Genomic DNA, 23,006 nt, shown 5'->3' on the forward strand with positions numbered 1-23,006 from the left:
AAAGGCCTCCTTTTTCTGTCTTCTACCCCCCACCGGGATCCTGGAGTAAAATTTTAACGTGGCAGACTGCAGAACACCAATGTTCCAGCTGAGAATTCTGAGGCTGAGTCCGTTGTCCGTGCTGGTTGCACAGCTTCCTGAGGCCCCATCTTAGTCATGTTCATATCCTGTGCTATTTACCCCTCTCCTTAACAACCACTGCCCCAGAGCAACATGCCCACTGTTGGTATTTATATGAAAGCACACTGTAGGACTTCAATAATGCACTCTCAAGTGCAAAAAGATTAATAAAAATCTTGAGTGCTCCTTTTAAACGAGCAGTCCTCCTCAGGGTAAGAAATTGGGTCCCTCACAGAAGTTTTCAAGGCACTGGTAAAATGAGTTTCTCACAATGTTACCTCTAACCTCTACAATCGGTAGTAAAATATTCAAATAGGCTGTGTTTTAATATCTTAGTGAGAAAAGAGTCTTTAAAACCATTACAAATACTTCATCGCATTTAATGTCACTTTACCTTTTTATGTTCCTTCTCCCCACTCTTGTGAAGGACAGGAAGGACACATCTCACAAAGTCCTGTACTATATGCACTCTTTAGCAGTGACCCCAGGTGCAGAATCCCTGCGTGAAAGAAAGACCTGTTTATGGACACTCATAGAGGGGTAGAGACACCCCAGCAAGGGGAGCCTGGGCACCTCCCATTCCATCCTCCAGAAAGCCCAGGACAAACCATCGACTCTACTGTATTGGACAGTGGACGTTACACACTTGTGGCCACCTAAATTTGAGTTAAATACAATTTAAAATATAGCTCCTTAACCGCATTAGCCACATTTCAAGTACTCAGTAGCCATATGTTGGCCAGTGCAGATGTAGAACATTTGTCACCACAGAAGAGACTAGGAAGTTCTACTAGACAGTGCTAGTGGGCCCAGTGGGCCTCTCAGTGATGGCCACTCTCCAGCCAACACCCGTGGGGCTTGACCAATAAGCTGTCAAGGCCAACTGGAGCTGCACTCTGTACTTTCTTAAAGCCCAAAGAAAAAAATAGGGTATGGAAATGTCATACCTGGTTATGCCAGACAATTAATACCACACTGGTTTAAAGGTATTCTTTAAATAAAGTGAAAAAAAAAAAAAGAAATCCATAATTTGCTCTTATCTCAGGGAGTTCTGCCAAAGTCCCCAGCCTTTGCAACTCCATGAGAAACTTTTATACAGAATAAAAAAGCTGGAATCTCATCTGGATTCTAGTAAAAAGTAGGGGGAGAGGGAACAAGAGGCACAATTTCTCTGTTTTTCTGAACTCAGCATCCTTTGTATTATTTTATGAAGTTCATCTTTGCTCTAATCATCATTTTGCATGAAAAAAGAATGGGGCTTTTTGCCTTTAGAAAGTAGGACTCCCAAGTTCTAAAGAAAGCATTAAAATACTTCTGTGCCTTAGATTTATCATCAGGCAAGTAAAGTTGTTCAATAATCTGCATCTAGTTAGCACAGCATATAATTGTTTTTTTCAGATTACTAGAATTACCACCTCTATAAAATCTAAGAACAAGAGAAAGTTGCTAATAAATTTTAAATTTCCCACATAGTTACTTTGGAGAATGTAAAATTATGAGAGTAACTAAATTCAAATTTCAGGCTGCTTTCTGAAACATGAGATGACCCCCTGATAGTCTATAAAGTCTGTGGAACATCTGTTTTGATAACATATGTACTTAAAATTCCCCACATGTCAGTTTCAAGTTACTACAAAATATAAGGCAGCACCAGCTGCAAGGATAAGGAGGAAAAGCTGTTAGCAAAGTGCCAGGAAATGTTCAAGATTTTAATGGGACCAAGTCTCTTTACCATTTGCATATCATCATCCTAGGAAACAGACCAAACAAGAGACTAGAAATCCTACCTCTTCCACTTGTGAGAAAATTCCACCATGATCTTGCTATATTTTCCTTTACTACCTTCCTAGTAAGGAACTATGGTATGTTTAATTCTGTTAACTGTTTTTTTTTTAATTGAAGCATAATTGACACACAATGTTACCTTAGTTTCAGGTATACAACACAATGTTTATACACAAAGTTTATAGGTTACGCTATGCTCACCACAAGTGCAGTTACCATCTGTTACTACATGACGCTGTTACTGTCATATTTCATCCCCATGACTTATTCATTCCATAACTGGAAGTCTGTACCTTCCATTCTCTTTCTCCTATTTTGCCCATCTTCCCAGCCCTCTTTGCTCTGGCAACCACCAGTTGTTCTATGTATTTATGGGTCTGTTTTTGCTTTGTTTCGGTTTTTAGATTATACACTTATAAGTGAAATCATATGGTATTTGTCTTTCTTTGTCTGACTTATTTCACTGTGCATAATACCATTAAGGTCCATCCATCTCCTCGCAAATGGCAATATTTGGCTGAGTAATATTTTTTACGGCTGAGTAATATTCCATTATATATATATATATATATATATATATATATATATAATCTATATATTATAATATAATCTATTATATAATATAATATATATAACATATATCGTATCTTCTTTATATATTCATCTACTGATGGACACTTGGGCTGCCTTCACCTTAGCTATTGTAAATAATGCTACAATAAACAGAGGGGTGCTTATATCTTTTCACATTACTATTTTCATTTTCTTTAGGTAAATATTCAGTGGAATTACCAAATCATGTGGTATTTCTATTTTTTATTTTGGGGGGAACCTGGACACTGTTTCCCACAGCGTTGGCACCAATTTACATTCCCACAAACAGTGCATGAGGGTTCTTTTTTCTCCACATCCTCACCAACATGTGCTGTCTTTTTGATAATAGCCATTGTGACTGGTGTGAGGTAATACCTCATGGTGGTTTTGAATTGATATTTCTGGTATCTTCAACCAAAATGCTCTCCCCTCATTATTTCTACCCCTCCAAATAGTACCCATCTGCAGGGACCAGTTTAATTTTCACACTTTCCATGAAAGTGACTTCATCTCTTCTAGCCTGCAAATTCCTACTTCTTCTGTACTTACAGCAAATAATAAAGGGCCATACAACTGCAACTTAATTGTCCTCCTTCTGCTCTGACACCCTGATCTAACGTCCTCATGTTTGTGGATCTGCTCCCATTTCATGGCTCTTACAGAAATTGTGAAGCTCTCAAAGTTACCTCTCCCCAGAACTCATATCCATATCCCCCCCCCCATCTACTTCATATCTCCACTAGAAAGCCTAACACGTATCTCAAGTGTAAGATGTCCAAAGCTTATCTGATCCTTTTCCAAATCTGCTCTTCCCTAGTCTTCCCATCTCAGTAAATGATAGCGCTACCCTTCCAGTTTATCAGCCATCTTTGACTCTGCTCTCTCACGCGTGCCCTGCATCCTGTCCTCAGCAAATCCTACCTCCTGCACACTCTTTCCAGATGGATGAAGCATGCCCCTTTTCACCACCTCCACTGCAACCACATGGATATAAGCCAACATCATCTGGATTATTCCAACCTTGTCCCCCTTCTATTATTTATTCTAACTGTAGCCAGTGGTCTTTTGAATCATACAATTAATCAGGTCATTCTTTAGTGCAAACTCTTCCAATGTCTTAATTTACTCAGTAAGGAAAGAGAAAGGAAGGAAGTAAGGAAGGAAGGAAGAAGGGAGAAAGAAGAAACGGAGGAAGGAAGACCTTTACAATAACCTCTAAAGCCCTGAATTATGGATGGCCTATCTCTTATGTTTTTGAGCTTTCACTACTCTCTCTCTCTCTGGCTTACTTCACTCCTAGCACCAGTCTTCTTGCTGTTTTGAGAGTGAGGCATGATGCTACTGCAGGACCTTTGTGTTTCTGTCTGGAAGGCTCTTCCTGCAGCAGCCCCCAAGGCCCTTTCCCTTACCCGGCCCAGGTGTTCAGGTGTTCATGAGACCTGCACCATGAGGTCTCCTATGACCACCATGTTTAAAGTTGCCAACTGCCAACGGCTTCCTGTCCACCTCAGACATTCCCTCTTCCCCTCTTTAGTTTCTCCAAAGCACTTAGGACCATCTAACATACTACATATTTTCTTATTTATGACCCCCTGATAGAACGTAACCTTTATGAGGACAGGGATTTATGTGAGCCTTATTCACTGCTTTATCAGAGACTTTTGCCTGTTTCAATCACTTCTGTGTTTCCACCTTCAACTATGATCAGCACAAAGTGATTCTCAAATATTTAAAGACAAAGACAGAGAGAAAGTCAGTTCCAAGATCCATGAGGACAGTTTTCCATGTCTACCCTTCTTTTTTATATCCCTGGCTAGCACCCAGAAAAAAAGTACTTGTTGCCTAATTATTGCTATGTTTACATTGGCAAATGTAAAATATTAGGTCACTCAAACGGTTGGACATGTTAAATGTACACAGTGGTGATGCACTATTAAAAGAAGTAACTATTTTTAAAAGATTTCAAAGCTATTTAAACTTAAGCTCATAATCTCTATTCAAGTATGAACAATCCTCACAATCACCAAGAAGAGACAGATTCTTAAGCGCTGCCAAAGAAAGATACAAATACCTGCCCAAAAAAGAGAAGAAAGGAAGCCTCGATACTATCTATCATCTACTGGGTGAATTACAGCAAATATAACTTCAATGCCAAGCCCCAAAACAAGTCGTTTGGGGATTTTGGCCACTAGGTTGGTTATTAAAATGGACAGGTGCTTTTAATAAATCAACAACGCTTTGCCAAGCAGTGATAATGATGATGGCCTAGACAAACTGCTATGAAACACTGGGGTAATGCAATAGAGAAAGGAAGAGCCCTTCCCCCCACCCCATCTACAAAGAGAAGGGTGTACATCCGTCATCTCCCAAACAGATAGTCTTTAAACAAGGGAGACTTACTAGTCAATACGTCTAAGAAATGGCTCAACCTTTCTACACATGCAGAGCGTTGCCTATAAAACATCAACAGTCAACTACAGACCAAATACACACTAGATTCTTTTTCACATAAGATAATTTGAAGACTATGCAGAAAGCTTTATGGAAATCCTTCATCCATAAAATGATTGAGCGTCCCAAAAGGGGAATGCCATAACATGCCAAAACAAATCCTACCTAGTTTTTTGTGGCACTTAGGTTCAGGCCCATACAGAGCATCTCTTTCCCACGTGAAAGGACCCATGTCTCTTCCAAAGTTCACTGAGCTGCTGCAGCACAGAAACAACTGCGGGGATATATCTCTTCTGCTTTATAAATTCTGTACAAAAAATTCTAAGTAGGGTTATTTTATCTGTGGATACTTTTTTTTCAAAAAAAAAGGAAAATAAACATTAAACACTAGCATCATATTTGCGGGTTAAAATATCCACCTTTGATTGTTAAGAAAAATAGTGTTGTATGTCAGGTCATGAGTCCACGATGGCTTGGAAGTGGTGATGATTACAGGAAGCACCATTCATTAACCAATCTGTTCGTTTATTCAGCAAATACTGACTGAGTAGGGAGAGCCTCTGCTCATCAAATACCTACCGAGTATCTATCCACTTTGTGCCAGGCCTTGCGGTGAGTGATGAACTAAGGCACCGTACATATGTTTAAGGGTACAGGAAAGATGGCCTCTAAAAGATGAAGCTGAATTCAAAAACTGGAGCACAGTGTGCTCTGGAATCCTCAAGACAATTCAAGGTGAGGAAGGAACCACAAGACCTCCGAATTGAGCCAATGTTATAATATGTCTCTTGTCACTTGGAAAAAGAAATGCTTAGCAATTGTCCACCAAATATCAAAATTCAATTTAGAGTTAAAAATACAATTAAATGGGGGTGAAAAAATATAATTAAATAGGGGCGCCTGGATGACTCAGTTGGTTAAGGGTCCGATTTCAGCTCAGGTCATGATCTCATGGTTCATGAGTTCGAGCCCCGTGTCGGGCTGTGGGCTGACAGCTCAGAGCCTGGATCCTGCTTCGGATTCTGTGTCTCCCTCTCTCTCCCTGTCCCTCCCCTGCTCATGCTCTATCTCTCTCTCTCTCAAAAATAGATAAACATGAATATATATATATATATATATATGTATATATTATATATATATATAATATATATAATATATACAATTAAATGTGTGCAACTAATTCCAATTTTTTAGACAAGCATAACTAAATAGGAATATTGATGTTTTATTAGACACATGCTTGAGTTCGAATAACAGTTCTGTTATTTGAGCCTTTTGACAAAGGCTCTTAAGAATTTAGAATGGTGGAAAACAGATAACTAAAGCTTAGAAATAGACATACAAATTTAATTTAACAGTAAAGTGAAATTGGTATCAGATTTTGGCTTTTGTATCCTAACATTACCTAATAAATTATTTCTTTAAAAACATGAAAAGAGCCAAACTCATAGGCCACTATAAATTGTCGGCTGTAGACTGTCTTGTAGATTACCTACTACAGAGATCCAGAATAGCCTAACTTCAGAGAATTCACAAAGTGCAAGGATTACAATATGAAAAACAGCCAGTGTGAATCTTTACTTTTCCTTTGAACCCAAGAGATTACAGATGGCCACCCTGTATTCCTCCACCCCTTACAACCTCTGCAAGCGGAACTATTTCAGTAGGAAAAGGCAAAATCCAGACCCAGCCATACTATCCCCCTGGACATCTATAAGGGCTTCCACTCTCTCCTGAGACACTATGGCTTTTTACCAGCTCCTCATCAAGCAAAGGGTGAATCTGGCAGGAGCCAAATAAAAAAAAAAAAAAAGCCAAGACTGGTATTGGGGGCCAAGGTGAGATAAACCTCTTCTATAATCCTGAAGATGAAGGGAAGAACTGTTCACATTTTGTATACATTCAATATTTGTCTTTTCATCTTGATGTTTCAGCTCTGTGATTAATTGCGCTGCTTGGCTCAGAATGCCTCTGTCAGAATAAAATCTGGGTCTTTTGCAAATTGTTCTTTTCTGAAATGTTATCCCCTCTATTAGCATAAATGTTTCAGTGTTTTGTTAGGGGTGTGGGGGGCAGTGGGTGTGCTTGGCGAAGTTGTTATTCGTGTTTTGACTGCCTGTGAATTTATGCAGTCTAAAATTTAAACCTACAAGGGAAAATGCACACCTTGCAGGTTTGGACTCTCTCAGCATGCTCTTCTCTTAAAGTAGATGCAGGGATTTTCTAACAGAGTACATTTTTGATCAATAGGTTTATACACAACACACAAACTCTTCTAGATGAGAGGCAAGGGGCTAGCTAGAAAAGAAACAGAAGAGAGACAAACTATTGAATTATAGATTCACAGAATTTAAAACCCAGAAGAAACTCAGACATCAGCTAATCCAATATTTTGTGTTGTACAGAACACTACACTGACCATCAGGATGCACCTTCAAAGGGGGTGCTATTTTCAAGCAGTTTTGGGCTTCACTGAGTAGTACACCTCCTTTCAGATATTTAGAGTGACTATTCAGTTACCAAAAGTCCTGCAATGTAAATATATATATATATATATATATATATATATATATATATTATTTAACCCATTGTTCCAAACATATTGAACCATCATCCCCTTTTTTCTGCCTTTAACATTCCACAGAACTGGTGTTTCTTCTTGCAGATCCTGTCCTAGAAGTGCTGATCTCATCATACAATGATTTTCCAGATGAAGAAACGGACATTCAAAATTAACTCATTTGGCCAAAAACCTGGAATTAGTTAGTGGTTGATAATTCAGAAAATAGCATGACTGGAGTTTGGATAAATAAGCAGAGATCCCAACAACTTTCCTTTCCACCCATACCTCACTACAAAATAGTTGCCTCTCCTGAGTCCCTGCCTCACTCTCCTCAGACTCCTACATTCCCTCAACTTCTACTTATCTACTTGACCAATGAGCACCTCTTAACTGGCTCAGATTCATTCGTTAGTAAGTGCATCCTTTCCCCATGGGAAGCCTTTTAACAATGACTTACCAGGCAGTGGCTTTAATGGAGGCCATGGCAGGAATAGGACAGATAATTTAAAGCAATAGAGCTTTGTGTTTCTCCTCAACTTTATATATGTTTATTGCAGGGATTTCCCAGGGAGGTCTGGAATCAAACAGGATAGGGAAAGTTTTCTCAAACTGATCATAAAGTAGATGATCCTCTCCTTAACTGTTAAGTCCTCTGGTTCCATCTTCTCTGCACTCTTTTCCATTTTCCACATCCAACCTTATTCAGTACACGATTTCTCCTGGAGAGATGGGAAACCCTCATGCAATGTCAGAGTGGGCCAGAAGCCACAGGAAATGAGTTTACCCACTTGCCTGCAACGCCCTTTAGGTGCTACGTAGCACTCTGCATTTCCTTATTTTGTTTAGCCTAACTGGAAACTACCTCTCCTGCAAAGGTCTTTCCTAGATAGTTCCCAAGGCGAGAAAACAGTACCCCTACACAATGTATCTTTCTTTGAAATGCTATTCCACTATAGCTATGTATTGTCCTTCATTTAGAAAGTTGAGCCTCTAAATAGCTTTGGTGGGAAAATGTCTTTTGCATCATGTTGATCATCACTCGCCAGGCTTGGCTATACCAAAGAATGACACTGGCAACAGTGGAAGATGAACCCTGAGTTGTTTCTCAGAACTGGGTGGAGTGGATGTCGATTCTGCCATATCTCACCTGGTGCTTCTTAAAACAACACTTTAACTCAGCTGGCTGTGATTCCAATCTATGACAATGGAACAGGAAGAACATTGGCCATTAGAGATTAAATCTTGCCTTGTCTCGGTCTCCATTTAAAAAGTGCCAGTCCTCACTATGTATGTTCCTCTCTTCTATGAGAAGGGGGCCATATGGGAGATGGCTCATGAAAGAGTTTTTCAATAGCATAGAAAGATTTTGTATATCTTCACCTATATATAGCAAGTCTGATATATTGCCCTCTATTTTATTCTACCAGAATAAGGATCACATTGAACACATGCTATATACATAGTTAGGCAGCCACCATGTGACCTAGAGAAAAACAATACTATTGAGGTAGTAAGAAATTACATATGAATAATAAATCTGGGTGACAGGAAGAAGAATGATTATTTTCTTCCTTCAACTTTTCTGTTGTTTTTGTTTAACAGAAATTATCTATGCACCTTAAAAAGCATAGTACAGCTTAGCGTGGAAGTGTGAAGCAAGCCAGTTTTTATTTCCACCGGTGAAGATGGCATACCTCATTTCCCCAAGTCCTAGGTCATGGTGACTAATGACTTACAGTCTGTTCTGTATAAACCTCAATACTAGAGGGTATTTCTAGAAAACAAAAGCAGGGGAGTGTCTCTGAAGAGAACAGTCAGTTTATGGGATTTGTTCTTCATGGATATCCAGAGATTAAATTAGGTGGTACTTGTTATAAACAACTAAAACTATCCTTTCCATCTAAACCAATCTTTCAGGGCACCTGGGTGGCTCAGTTGGTTATGCATCTGACTTCAGTTCAGGTCATGATCTCGTGGTTCGCGAGTTCAAGCCCCACATTGGGCTCTGTCTCTCAGACAGCTCAGAGCCTGAGGCCTGCTTTGGGTTCTGGGTCTCCCTCTCTCTCTGCCCCTCCCCTGCTCACACTCTGTCAATCTTCCTCTCTCTCAAAAATAAATAAACATTAAAAATAAATAAATTAAGATAAATAAACTGATCTTTTGTGCTGCTCCCATCATGATCCCCACAGCTTTTTCTCTATGTAAGTGCTAATTCTATTCAACATGTTTATTGAGGTATTACTCTATACAAGACACTATGCTCACACTAGCATTCAAGAAAAATAAGACATTATGTAAATAATAAACTAAATGTGAGAAACACGTCAGTAAAAAAAAAAAAAAAAAAATACAAGCCTAAATAAAAGAGTAACATTTTTACTGATGGGAGGAGAATCAGGAGAAAAGGTTTCTGCGGGGAGGTTGCACTTTAACAAGGCCTCGAAAGATAAAAAGGATCGTCCATTGGGAAGTAATGGCTGTAAGGACACTCCTGACCAAGGACGTGTCTGACCAAGAGTCAGAACTGCTGCAAAAGTTTTTGGGAATTCACTCAGTTGAGTGATTAGGAACATGAATTAAAAGAATTTCATAAAAGAAATTCTTCTATGAAGTTATACATAAAAGAAAACCATGTACTTCTAATACCCGTCCTTTGATCTTCTATGGAAAGATACTACATAAGTGCAGAATATTACTTCTATTAAAGCCAGTATTTTTAAGTGGTAATATTTTTAGAACACTTGAAAGTGGGGTTTTTTCCTCTTCAAGATAGAAATATTGTAAGAAATTAAATGTATTCTGCATGAATAATCAAGTCAAAGAACAGTGAAGATCTACAGAGCGAGAAAAGAACAAATTCCAGGGAGATGCGCTAGATCTTTTAAATTATTTATTATAGATCTCATGCTCTTAGAAGCCAAGAACTCTGTTTCACTTAGTTTGGTCTAAATACCAACATTTTGCCACTTTCAGTTGTTCAAAGCTATTTTATTAGATCAGCATTAATGAGTAGTTTTAAATGTCAAAAAATACATATTGGTGCCTACTCATCTCGGAGCTTAAAGTTTAATTGGTGCAGCCCCTTGGTTTTATAGTTGAGGCAAATGAAGGCCAGACGGTGGGTGACTAACTTGCTAAAGGTCACCCCGCTAGTTCACAGCAACCAGTTAAACTGGAAGAGACTAAATAACTTGCCCAAGGTCACACAGTTGGCAATGGGTGGGCAGAATTACAACACAGGAGAACTTGGCCTCTAACCTTTACACTGCACTGCTCCTCTGCCAGTGGAAAATTAGCATAATCCTGCACAAGTAGGTAGGGTCCTGTAGATGAAAAGCCATACAAACAAAAAGTAGAGAGTAATAAATGCTATTATTATAAGTGCAACTAAGTGTATACATTATCTAAATTGCTTTAATGGCATAAAGGAACCAGTATTTCTAGATGTCTTGATGGAAACTTAAATAATATGTACATTTTCTAACTTACTGTACAATTCAGTACTGAAAAGGGAAAAATGAGATGAGAATAATGTAATCCTTATTTCTCCTGCTTCTTGAGCGTAAAAACATTAAGGAATATATTTTTGAAAATGGTCACCCAAAATCCTGCCACCCAAACACAATAACCATATTGTTAATCACTTAGGATGCTTAAAGAGACTTGCTTTGATAATTCAGATAACAATCCAATCTTCATTTTCTTTTTCATGGCAGAGACAGTTGGACAATCCTGGGTTTAAGAACTCTTACATCTATGGCCTCTGACAGGTCTATCAGAAGACAAAGATTCCACAGCCAGTACTGCTGTGTCCCCTAATAACCTATTATGTAGTAATCACTCACACACACACCTATATGTTTCTTAAATCTACTTTTGATTTTAGCCTGCATGCCCCCTTGGCAAGACAGAGAGTGAGGATGGGCAGGTGAAAGGGCAGGGCAGGGACAGCAATATTATAAAGTCCTTGGGCTTATTACTTTCTGCCCCAAATCCCTTGCTTTCAAATGCCAACACATGTTTTCTAGTTCTAATTTTCCACTCTCATGAGAAATGACCAAAGTATGCTCTATGTGTAAATGTGTGCATGAGAATCTGACTTCCAGTATCCATCTAGCCCTTCTTCTGTAGCAACCTGAGAAGGGTAAAAAAGTCAACGAAGTTACTAGTTATGGTAACTAGTCACCAGTTATAACTGTGACCTCTAATTGGCAGACTGAGTGAAAACTAGAATAACCTGATGCAGAAATGATACTTGCAGTATCCCTGACCACGGCGATTCTGGAAACTGTTTACATCCTTTATGGAATCCTGGGAGCTTTGTCTATACAGTTGTTACAAGAAGATGCCAGCTCCAGGGGGCATGAGGCCTCTAGGCCAAGATGGCTCCCACGCCTGTCCAATGTGACCCTCATCTCCTCATACCTGAGCTGTGCTCCCTGGGCGGTTGCAAGGGCTCCCACAAAGGAATGCCTGATGGCAAGTCATGGTTCCTGTCCTATGGTCTTCTGGTTACACTGGTGCCATGGGTGACCAGTGGTAGTCCTGCAGTCAGATTAGTTGAATCTTTTATTTTATTTTTTTTTTTTAGTTTTTTGTTAACATTTATTCACTTTTGAGAGACAGAGTATGAGCGGAGGAGGCGCAGAGAGAGAGGAAGACACAGAATCCGAAGCAGTCTCCAGGCTCTGAGCTGTCAGCACAGAGCCAGATGCGGGGTTCGAACTCACGGACCGTGAGATCATGACCTGAGCCGAAGTCGGACGCTCCAGCAACTGAGCCACCCAGGTGCCCCAGATTAGTTGAATCTAAGGAGATATTCTAGTAGACATTACAGTAACTTCATAATATATAGACAAGGGTCTTATCCCTTGGGGCTTTTTCTTTCCTGGAAGAGTTGTTCTCTTTATATTCTGTCATCAGATACTAGCTACCTTCCGCAAGGACTCATTCACAATCCTGGACACTGATTTGATCATTTGAGTGTTCATATCTGGTTCCTTCATATCTATCTTTCTTGAGGAATGACAATAAGAGTTGCATGCAGTGACATATATACGATATTTTACACAATAACAAGATACAATAATCTGTTCTTCCACTAAGATTCTGACAAACCGGGTATATTATTATCTTAACAACAGCAACTTATCAAGCTGACATTGGCATAGAATATACATTGACTCCCAGGTTTCTTCTAGGGATCTAGTATTAGGTTCAGTTATGAATATTTAATAGTTTGTGGCATATATTTTTCTCCTGCAAAGATTATAGCTTACCAGAAAGGGGCAGAGCACACTGGGATCATATACCCTGGGGTCCAAATTGAGGAAGGAAGATGGTGATCCCAAGTCTACGCCTGACAGAAAGGTAAAATCTAGAGCCAATGAAAGAAACAAAACCCTAGTCCAAAAACACAGGAACAAAATGAAATGAGATGGAATCAAGGAGTAGGATTTGGATCAAAAGTTGAGAATAAGCCCAGAGGATCCTAGTTAACCAACCCAGACCATTTTTGTGGCCCAGGGGTTGTATAGTACAAGGAGTGTCAGGATGACTTATAGATCATATAAGGTCATATGACCTGAATGAATCACATGACCTCAAAGAACAAAGTGGGCCTTAGGATCTCTTCTTATTTACAATTTCTGTGAGTCTATTGGAGTTTTCATCCATTTCATTCAATTCAAACATTGAGCGTGTTTATTGGGAGACTGCCATGTGCCAGGCCAATTGTGGAGTCCAAAGGGAAAGAAACAGACTTGGTCCCTGTCCTCATGGGGCTTACAGTCTACAAAGGAGTCAGCAACGCTTCTGATAGGTTGGTTCTTCATATCCTGATAGTTATGGCAAAAATGGAATGAATCTCTTTCAAGTTCACAGTTCTCACTCCCTAAAAGAGAGCACCAGTGCTCTTCAGCCACACTTTTTCCTAATAGTAAATACAAGGAAGTTATTTACACACGCTGTATATACAGATAATTCAGGGCAAAATTTGCAACTACAGATTTCCGAAGAAACAGATATGATCATCAAACAAGCCTTTCTTACAGTAAAACAGTATGAAATCTGAGGTTATAACACTACATTATATTTTCAGAGCACTTTTTCTCATAAGAGCAATGCATGTTCATTGTAGAAAATTTGGAAAACAATGGGGTAAAAGAAGACAATAAAAACATTTGCAATCCCATACTACCCAGAGATAGTCGCTGTTAATGTGGTAATGCATTACTTTCTATCCAGATAGATGAACAAATAAGTAGCAAGGATGTATATAAACTTACTCAACAACACATTTTCAAAAAATGGTGTCACACTAGCACAGAGTTTTATATCCCCCCTCCCCCTTCTCTTAATATTGACTTTAACTTGGTAGATACACTTTTCTTTAGACGGCTGAGAGAATATTATCTGGCTCTGTTGACTACTGATGGGAATAGAATTTAAAACCATCTCCTATAAATGTGCTTGGGATTGCTTTCCCCAAGTACACTTATCTTCAATCTTCCATTTTGCCTTTAATCTTCTATTATTTTTCTTCCCACTTAGGTTGTCTTTTACGTTATTCCTATGGTTCAACTTTATCAGCTTGATTTTTACTTACTCATAAGAACTACATGCCATCTGTGAACATTTATAAAAGTTTAAATAAAATCATCCCCAAACTACTTCCTGGAAGAGCCCATTTGTCCATGCAGAGAACTGTCTATTTATCTTCACTCTGTTTCTTATTTCTTGGCCAGACAAAAAAGGTCATGAATTGGGAGGGAACTGGGATTTGAAATCTAGCTAGGCTTTTTCAAAGTTTAAAAATATTACATTTTCTGTAACACTGTAGCCACATACTTCCTCCTTTAATTTGAATACAATCCTCCCCCTTTCCGCGAAATATGTTGTATTTGATATAATCTGTGTTAGCTTTGAATACTGATCTCCAATTGTCCGTGAGGACACAGATCTGGTTCAAGGACTCCAGGGTCCTCCCTGAAACCCTCCTCCTGACAGGAACCCTAGGGATACCAGCCAATGCCCCAGAGAGCTGTCACTTACACAACGGAGTTTCTCTATCACACTCGGGTAATGGCCACCTGGTCTTAGTGATTTATCTGTGTCTAGTCTGTTGATTAGGTCTGGATATCCTGAGCACTTATTTTCTCTATTTCCTGCAATGTGATTATTGCTTGAGAAAGCCTGGGTGTAAGAATATTACTCAGCAAAAGGTGAAGCAAAGAATTCATTTCCACTATGTTCTCTTTTTATCTCTGAGTATATGTTTGGTGCAATGTAAGCCAACTGCTTCTACAATTCTCATTTCACAGTATTTAAGAGTCTTTGGCTATTGTTTTAGGAATCTATTGCAAGGATTTTTTTTTTCAAGTTCATTTTGGCTGTCTCATTTTTGTGTGCCTGGGATCTGTCACCCTTTGTGAGTTCAATTCAATAATCTGACCCGTCAAAAAATTCTTTCTCATTATATATATCTAAGTAAGAATTATTTTTTCTTTATTTTCTTCCTATGTATTCAATGTTTCAAATAGCTTGAATACAAGACCTTTATTTTCCTTATCGTAAGTTCGCGTAAGGAAATCCATATACTTACTCCCCACTTTCTAATGGCTAATTTAATTTTTAAGTATTTATTTCCATTTTTTCTTCTTCCATGTCTGCACTGAATTATCTTTAGAGAACTGATTATATTTGACGTCTTTCTTTGGAGTTCTCTCTCTCTCATTATAATACCAAATTGAATTGAATTGAAATATATATATTCATCATTATGTGTTCCAATATGCACTACATCTCCTAGGTACTCAGTGAACATTTCCAGAGTGAACGTATGATACCAATAGCTAACAATCATGGGGCATTTCCTGGGTGTCATATTCCACACTAAGCATTTTACACGTATCACGTCATTAATTCTCAGGCACTAGACCGCAAACATAATTGGCAAGGAGTCTGTCCATGTATCCCTAGCATCTGGAGCAGTGCTGGCACTTAGTAGGTGCTCACTAAATATTGCCACATGAATAAACTGAAAAGCTGCATGAGGTAGGCATCATTGTTATTCATGCTCTACACATAAGAAAACTTATGTATTTTCTTATGTGTCTCTCCAAAGCACACAGAGGTTCAATCACTTTCTGAAGTCCTACCACAATTAGTATATGTGAAGCCGGGACTTGATTCCAAAGCCCGCACACTTAACTAGGAATTATTACTAGTCAACTCATTACCTACCTACATTAATGCAAACAAAATTAATTCTATTTATCTTAAGAAATATTATGCAATGTCACAAATAAACATTGTGTGCAGTAATTTTCCAAGAAAATATTTGCAAATGATGGGGTTTTAATAAATAATCAGATAGGCAGTAGATATCTGTATGCTCCTTAATGCTAACTATGCAAGTAAAAACAGGATTTCTCTCTAATCAATATCTTCTGTTGCATTTGTACACTTGTTAATGACGATTTCAGGACTTTTTGATAAATGGGTATTTGTTGTTGTTTTTTTCCTGAGTGATTCTGGGTTTATATAAGTAATCTGTTTTGTCAATTCTTTTTAACATAAGAATGGCACTAATGAAATAATCATTTATTAGTACCTCCTTGTAATTGTCTATAGAGCTTATGAGTAGTTCCTGCTTATAAAGGGGGAGACTTACATATTTCTGTCACTGTTACAAGCATCTCTGTCACTACCAGCCCTTGATTTTCCTGAAACCCTATCATTAGGACATCATTCTTTAGGGTTTTGTTTACTTGTATATTTAATAACTCATTAACAAAAATAATATACCCCTTTGAAAAAGGACAGTTCCTTAAAAACATTATTAGCTTTCTCCTTAAATCCTCATCACCCTACATCCTAGTGGGAGTTAAATGATATTTAGCAGAGAGCAAAGCTTTTTGGGAATGGTACATACTGGTCCCGAAGCCACAGGTTGAATAGTAAAAAGAAGTGCAGAAATTGAAAGTAGGAAAACACTGAACATATAGTCCACATGAAGGAAGGACGGGAGGGAGAGAGCAAAGGAGGTAAAAAAAAAAAAAAAAAAAAAGAAAGAAAGAAAGAAAAAGGAAAAGGAAAAGAAAAAGAAAAAGAAAAAGAAAAAGAAAAAGAAAAAGAAAAAGAAAAAGAAAAAACTTGGCTCGAACTCTAATTCACCTTGGGAAAAAATCATAATCTCCAAGAGCCTTATGGATCCCCCCTGTAAAATGGGGGTGACAAAAATGTGACTTCCTCACAGACACTTTAATAGGACATCACAATGTGCCATGTAAACTGTATAGCATGATGCGATACACGAGATTTTTTTTTACTTGATATTATTTGCCTGTAATCAGCCCCATTCTGTAATATAAACATTCATTTTAAAAACATTGTCAACAGCTTTAAAATATAGGCCCATGAATCCTATCTCCCTTTTTTGCTCTAGAAACATTTCTGATGTTGTTAACCCAAAGAACCATTCACAATTTTTAACAGGCTTTGTGTACCTACAAGCTCAGAAAGCTTACTGTGTGCTCTGAGGACTAGAGTTCTGTAAAACCTCTGTTTAAACAGGACCTGTTTTTAAGTCCTGTTTCAGTCTGGTGCCTTTGGTCAAGGTGGAAACTAAAATTGAAAACAGATAGATGTTTTACATTTAAATGGGTTTAACATAAATGTGCATTAAGCCATTTCATGGACGATTGCACAAATATCTTTCGCAAACTTGGTACACGTGAGCACATATACAGTAACCATTAATGTCTTCCAGAGAAATAAGGTGCAGATCCAAAATTTTAAGCAGCTATCTTGAGTCCTCTCACTCGAAAGAAAATGTAATGGCTTTAAGGGAATTGCTCTAATAATATCATGGCATCTGCAATGGCTGGCCAGAGCAGAGCAGAACAGAGTATATGTCACCATAGTTCAATTTAACAAGAAATAAGCTTCTCCCTGGAGAATCTAAACTCCCTAGTCTCCCACAAAGAAAATTGAATTTTGGAGGTCACACTTTGGGTAGGTTACCAGAGGGAGAAGCTTAACATTCTTTTTGAGATATGCTCTGGGAGGTCAATGCTATTCCACCACCAAATCGCTACCAAAGATCTCCTCCCGCCTCAACCCCCCTCCCAAAATTATACAAGCCCTTGTAGTTCCCTAGGAAATGGCAAATGATTGTGGCACTTAAGATGCCTGAGACCACGCCGGATGTCATCATATTGAAACACCAAGTTTTGTACGGGCGAAGTGATGAGAGGGGTGGATACTGGGGGCAGGGTGTGGGGAGGGGAGGAGAGCTAGTGAGACTGTGGTGTGGGGCAGAACGAGTCAGACAGACCCACAGATAGAGCGCTTTAGGCTAAAATTCACTGTTTAGCCAAATGTAAATCAACCGAACTGCTGTTACCAGAGAGAAAAACACATCGCCAAGTCAAGCCCAGGCGAAGCCCGGGCTCCGTGGGTGGACGGCCCCTCGCCCAGTCGCCCCGGTGGGTGGTCGGAGGACCTGGCGAATTCCCGCAATGGCTGGAGGCGCCCCAGCTTACTGCATCCTGGGCAGTGGCCCTGGGTGGGCGCAGCCAGGCCATGGACCCCCCACCCCCACCCCCTGCAGCAACATGTGGGGCGCTGCCACTCCGCCGCCCAGGAACTCCCTCTGGCTGGAGTTCCTGGTGGACGCACACTTGGCCCAGAGAAGGTGCTGAATTACTCCTGGGAGAGATTCCTCCAGCGTTGAACTTGGCAGCTCCTGACATTTCCATCCCACCCTCTGTGAGCCAGCGCTACACACACGCACACACACGCCCCTCTAGACCTGCGCGCAGTGCTGGCTGCCCACTCGGGGACAGAACACCGGAGCGGGATGCAGAGGCGAGCACCCCAGCTCCCTCGGCCTCGGGAAGGGGGTTGGGTGTCCTAGCACTGGGTAGTTCCAGGGACTAAGCCCACTCCCTGGTTGGCCCAGAACCCGCAGTAGTTAGAGCCGCTGGCACCAACCCAGTCTCCTTTTGTGCTCTCCCGGGAAGCCCGCCTCTACTCACCCGGGCTGCGCGCGGATTCCGGCCGCCAGCGGCAGCCCGCTGCCCCATCCCACGAACACTGCGGCGCCCCCAGAGTGTGCAATGCGGAGCCCCGCCAGCGCGCGGCCGGAGCCGGGGAGTGCGGGGAGGGAGCGAGGGAGGGAGGGAGGAGGAAGGAGAGAGAACGCGGCAGGGAGGGGCGGGGGTCGGCGGGGGGCGCGCGCGCCACTCCCACTCGCGCCGGGCACTCGCCTTCGCCTGCAGCCCTGGCCGGCCAGCCCTGCCTCGCGGGCCGCGGGACCAATCAGCGCGCGCGGGGGGAGCCGAGCCCTCCACGGGGCGCGCTCATTGGCCCGGCGCGCTCGACCCAACTCCGGGAGAGTCGGCCTGAGAGCCAAGTCTGCAAACTCCAGCCCGCAGGAGCAGACCGCCCGGCGCAGGTGGGGCGCCCCGCTCCGCGCTCTGGCGGGCAGGGGGAGTCGCCGAGTTCTACCGACTGAACGCAGAGGATTTGAGACGTGCCCTTGAAGCCCCTTCCCAGTGAGCGTTCGAAACAACCCGAGCGTTGCTTAGGTTGCACCGATTTCTTCCTGTGAGCGACCCCCTGCGCGGCTCGGCTCGCCTCACCCTCACCCTGGCTAGCAGTTGAGTGATGGAAAGCCTGGCAGTGTGAAATGGCCCCAGCTAAAACTTACTCCTGGACATCCTCGCGAAAGCCGCAGCACCTAAGAGCTGAAAAGCAAGTCGCGCTCTGGTTGAGGGCAGACCTAGACCGCTTGACGTTTGCAAGAGAAAACAATACTGCGGGGTGTAGGATGGAGCGGTGGGAGAGAGAGCCTGGGAGGCAGGTCTTCGTGAGAAAGTGGGAATCTAGTTGTGAGTTTTGGTAGGCAAAATTCTCCCACCCTCTGCCAAACCCCCCTCCCAGGTAGTTATCCCCCCCTGATCCCCTGCCCATCTCTCGAAGGTATTGATTTTTCTCTTCCTTGTTGTAAATCAGGTTTCACTCTCCTGAACTTTTCAATCCAAAGCCTCAAAGTGGAAAGAGAGCACGACCTTACTCTCCTCCCCTCTTAGCAAGGTTGGGGCTGGGGGGTGGGGGTGGGGGTTGAGAGAAGGTCCCAGGAAGGTCCCCCACTTCTGCCCAGGGTACCTGGCCTCCAAGACTACCTTCGCTGTAGGGCCCGCTCCAGGGGCCACATTTGCCCATCTATGAGGCCCCTCTTCTCCGTGGACTTTCTATTTTTCAAGCTTCTTTTCAGGTGGGCCTGCTCTGAATCTTCCTGCTTCTGCTCTTCCCATAATCTACTCCCCCTCAACATATCGGAGCCCAGTATCTTTCTTAAAAAACTTCCATCCCTTTCCTTCTATTTGTAAGGGATTTGGATAAGATATTTTTGATTAACAGCTCCTGGACCTCAGAAAATTCTTCTCTTACTTAGTGTCTGTGCACAGGTTTACACAAGCTCAGGGTTCCGGTGGGCAAAAATAATTAGCACTCCTTTAGAACCTCTGCACACACCAGGTGATCATTGCCCTGCTGTCTTCCTGCAGGGCTCAGCACGTTGAATGAGCTGAACATGAATTAATCAAACTGAAACTGGGTATGTCTCTCAGCAAGTAGGCAGGTTACCTCTGCAAGTTAGAATCTGGTACTTACAAGGGTGTGTGTGTGTGTGTGTGTGTGTGTGTGTGGTGCTGGCGGGGAGGTGGGGGTGGGGGGGGAGTATCACTGCTACTTATTTAGTCTCCAGGGAAGAAATTCCTTCTTCCAGGGTTCCTGTCCATGTACCCGGTTCACTTGATTTTTTACAAAGCTGGCTCACTCACCTCATAGTTTAGTCAAAACTTAATATTTGGGTTCAAAATGAAGTTCAGTATATTCATGTGGTTTATGAGACTCTCAGTTCCTGATGAAGATAGAATCTTTAGGATCTCTTTTTAAAAATGTATTTTAAAAGAATGATAGGCGCACCTGGGTGGCTCAGTGAGTTAAGCACCCAGCTCGGTTTTGGCTCAGGTCATGATCTCATGGTTTGTGAGTTCAAGTCCCACATCAGGCTCTGTGCTGGCAGTATGGAGTCTGCTTGGGATTCTCTCCCTTGCTCTCTGCCCCTCCCCCACTTACACTCTGTCTCTCTCAAAATAAATAAATAAACTAAAAAAAAAAAAAGAATGATAGATTTGTCCTTGAAATGTCAGCAGTGGTATCTCTGAGTGCTAGAATAATGGATGATTTTTTTTTGTCTTCTTGCTTATACTTTACTGTATTTTCTAAAGGACATATAATACTAATCAGGGGGAAAAATTAAATATGTTAACTCCCAACACACAATACTCTTCAGGCATCGTAAGAGCTAAAATATTAAATCCTCCTTCTACTTTACCCTTCACACTTTATCAATCACTAAGTCCCACAAATTCTGTCTCCTAGAATAGTCCAGTTCAGAACTGTCTTGTTCAGCCTCTCTACTGCCACAGTAGCACCCTTGTCGCCTCTTGCCAGGTTTCAGCAACAGCCTTCACTCGTCTATCATCCAGTCAGTAGCCACGCTGCCTTCTCTCCTGTCACAGAACAGCGTAAAATCCAGCAGTCCCCCAAACTCCATTGCTATGAAGTTCAAACCCAGCCTGGTTGGCAAGGCCTTTGCCTCCCAGCCTGAGCCCAGCCTTCCATGTTGACCTGATCTCCTGCCCTGACACTTGTTTCTCCACGCAGGATGATCCTGCCTCCCTGCAACTTTCCATCCTTCCCTCTTGTGTCATGTGACTTCACATGCCCATGGCTAAGGCTATACAGTGCTGGAATGCCGCTCTGCTCTCCTTCCCTTCACCCTCCCCTGCCCCCAAGCAGCGGGTTCCTATCTCTGCTTCAACACTCAGTGTAGGGGCCCCTGGGTGGCTCACTCGATTGAGCATCTGACTCTTGATTTTGGCTCAGGTCACGATCTCACAGTTCATGAGTTCGAGCTCCTCGTTGGGCCTACTTAGTATTCTCTTTCTCTCCTCTCTCTCTCTCTCTCTGCCCCTCCCTTGCTTGCCATCTCTCTCAAAATATATAAATAAGCTTAAAAAAAAAACATTTTAAAAGACTCATTTCAAGTATTACCTTTTTTACGAAGTCTTCAAAACTGACAGAGCACAGGCAGCAACTCCTCCTCTCTGTACCTCAATGGCACATACTCTATTTATCTAACAACTATTTATGTAGCTCCTATTATGTGCCAGCCACAATGAAACAAACATACATCACATTTATACTCCTGGAACACACCCTGAGAGAAACAAACATTAAACCAAGTCACACGAATAAATGACTGTAAACTGAGATAAGTGTGATGAAACCACTACATGCACAAAAAAAAAAAAAAAAAAAAACGCTGCATGGTTTACTTTGAACATATGCCAACCATAACTCTTACCACATTGTGTTATAATCTGTTGATTTGTTTGTGCAAAGTTCTATCTCCCATCATATTCGCCTGTGTAATCCCGTGTAGTATGCTCATAGCATATGCTTAGTAAAATTCTTTAAATAAATGGATAAATAAATGAATGAATATTAAAACCCTATAAAGCATTTTATTTCATGTATTTACATGTTATTATTGTATAAAATCTAAAAGACTTTGGTTCTGAGTTTTCTTTTTCTTTTTTTTTTTTTAAATATTTTTATTTATTTTTGAGACAGAGAAAGACAGAGCATGAGCAGGGGAGGGGCAGAGAGAGAGGAAGACACAGAATCCGAAGCAGGGTCCAGACACTGAGCTGTCAGCACAGAGCCTGATGCGGGGCTTGAACTCACAGACTGTGAGATCATGACCTGAGCTGAAGTTGGATGCTTAACTGACTGAGCCATCCAGGTGCCCCTGGTTCTGAGTTTTCAAAATTCTTATCATTAAGCCCTTGTCTCATCTTTCTAATTTGGTTTCCCCAACATAAATTATCTCATTTCTTCTCATTTGATGTCACATTTAGAAGATATATCTAATGTACTATTTGTAGACAATTTATTGTTGCCAGAAGAAATTTATTCTTTTGTTTTTTATAAATTTGGCTTTTAACATATAAAAATCCAATTTTAAGATCCAAAGCTAAAAGACACAAAGCACCATCCATAAAAGAATAAATATATTGGACTTGGTCAAAATCAAAAACGTTTGCTTTGCAAACAACACTATTGAGAGAATGAAAAGAGAGACTGGGAGAAAATATTTGCAAATCACATATCTGACACAGGACTTGTAACCAGTGTGTTTAAAGAGTTCTCAAAACTCAACAACAATAAAACAACCAACCAAACTGTCCAAAAGATTTAAACAGACATTTTCCCAAAGAAGATATACAAATGGCAAATAGCACCTGAAAAGATGTTCAATATCCCTAGTCATTAGCAAAATGCTAATTAACACCTCAGTGAGATGCTACTATACACTTATCAGAATGGCTTAAAACACACACGTGCACACACA

The 23,006-nt window shown here is 41.0% G+C and overlaps 1 protein-coding gene across 5 annotated transcripts in view; it reads right to left on the reverse strand.

Moving 5' to 3' along the window:
* The window catches only part of LYPD6 (LY6/PLAUR domain containing 6), a 123,558-nt gene extending 104,797 nt beyond the window's left edge, over positions 1-18,761 (reverse strand). For 2 of the 5 annotated variants that reach the window (XM_060626460.3, XM_060626459.3), the window contains exon 1: positions 18,556-18,753. The gene's annotated coding sequence lies outside the window, so the exon portion shown is untranslated. Of the gene's footprint in view, positions 1-514; positions 620-18,555 lie in introns of all 5 variants that reach the window. The other 3 variants (XM_060626462.3, XM_060626461.3, XM_060626464.3) reach the window with 3 other exon arrangements.
* Positions 18,762-23,006: the final 4,245 nt, after the last annotated feature.

Source organism: Panthera onca, chromosome C1 (genome assembly GCF_046562875.1).
Source record: "Panthera onca isolate mPanOnc1 chromosome C1, mPanOnc1 haplotype 2, whole genome shotgun sequence".
Lineage (NCBI taxonomy): Eukaryota > Metazoa > Chordata > Mammalia > Carnivora > Felidae > Panthera > Panthera onca.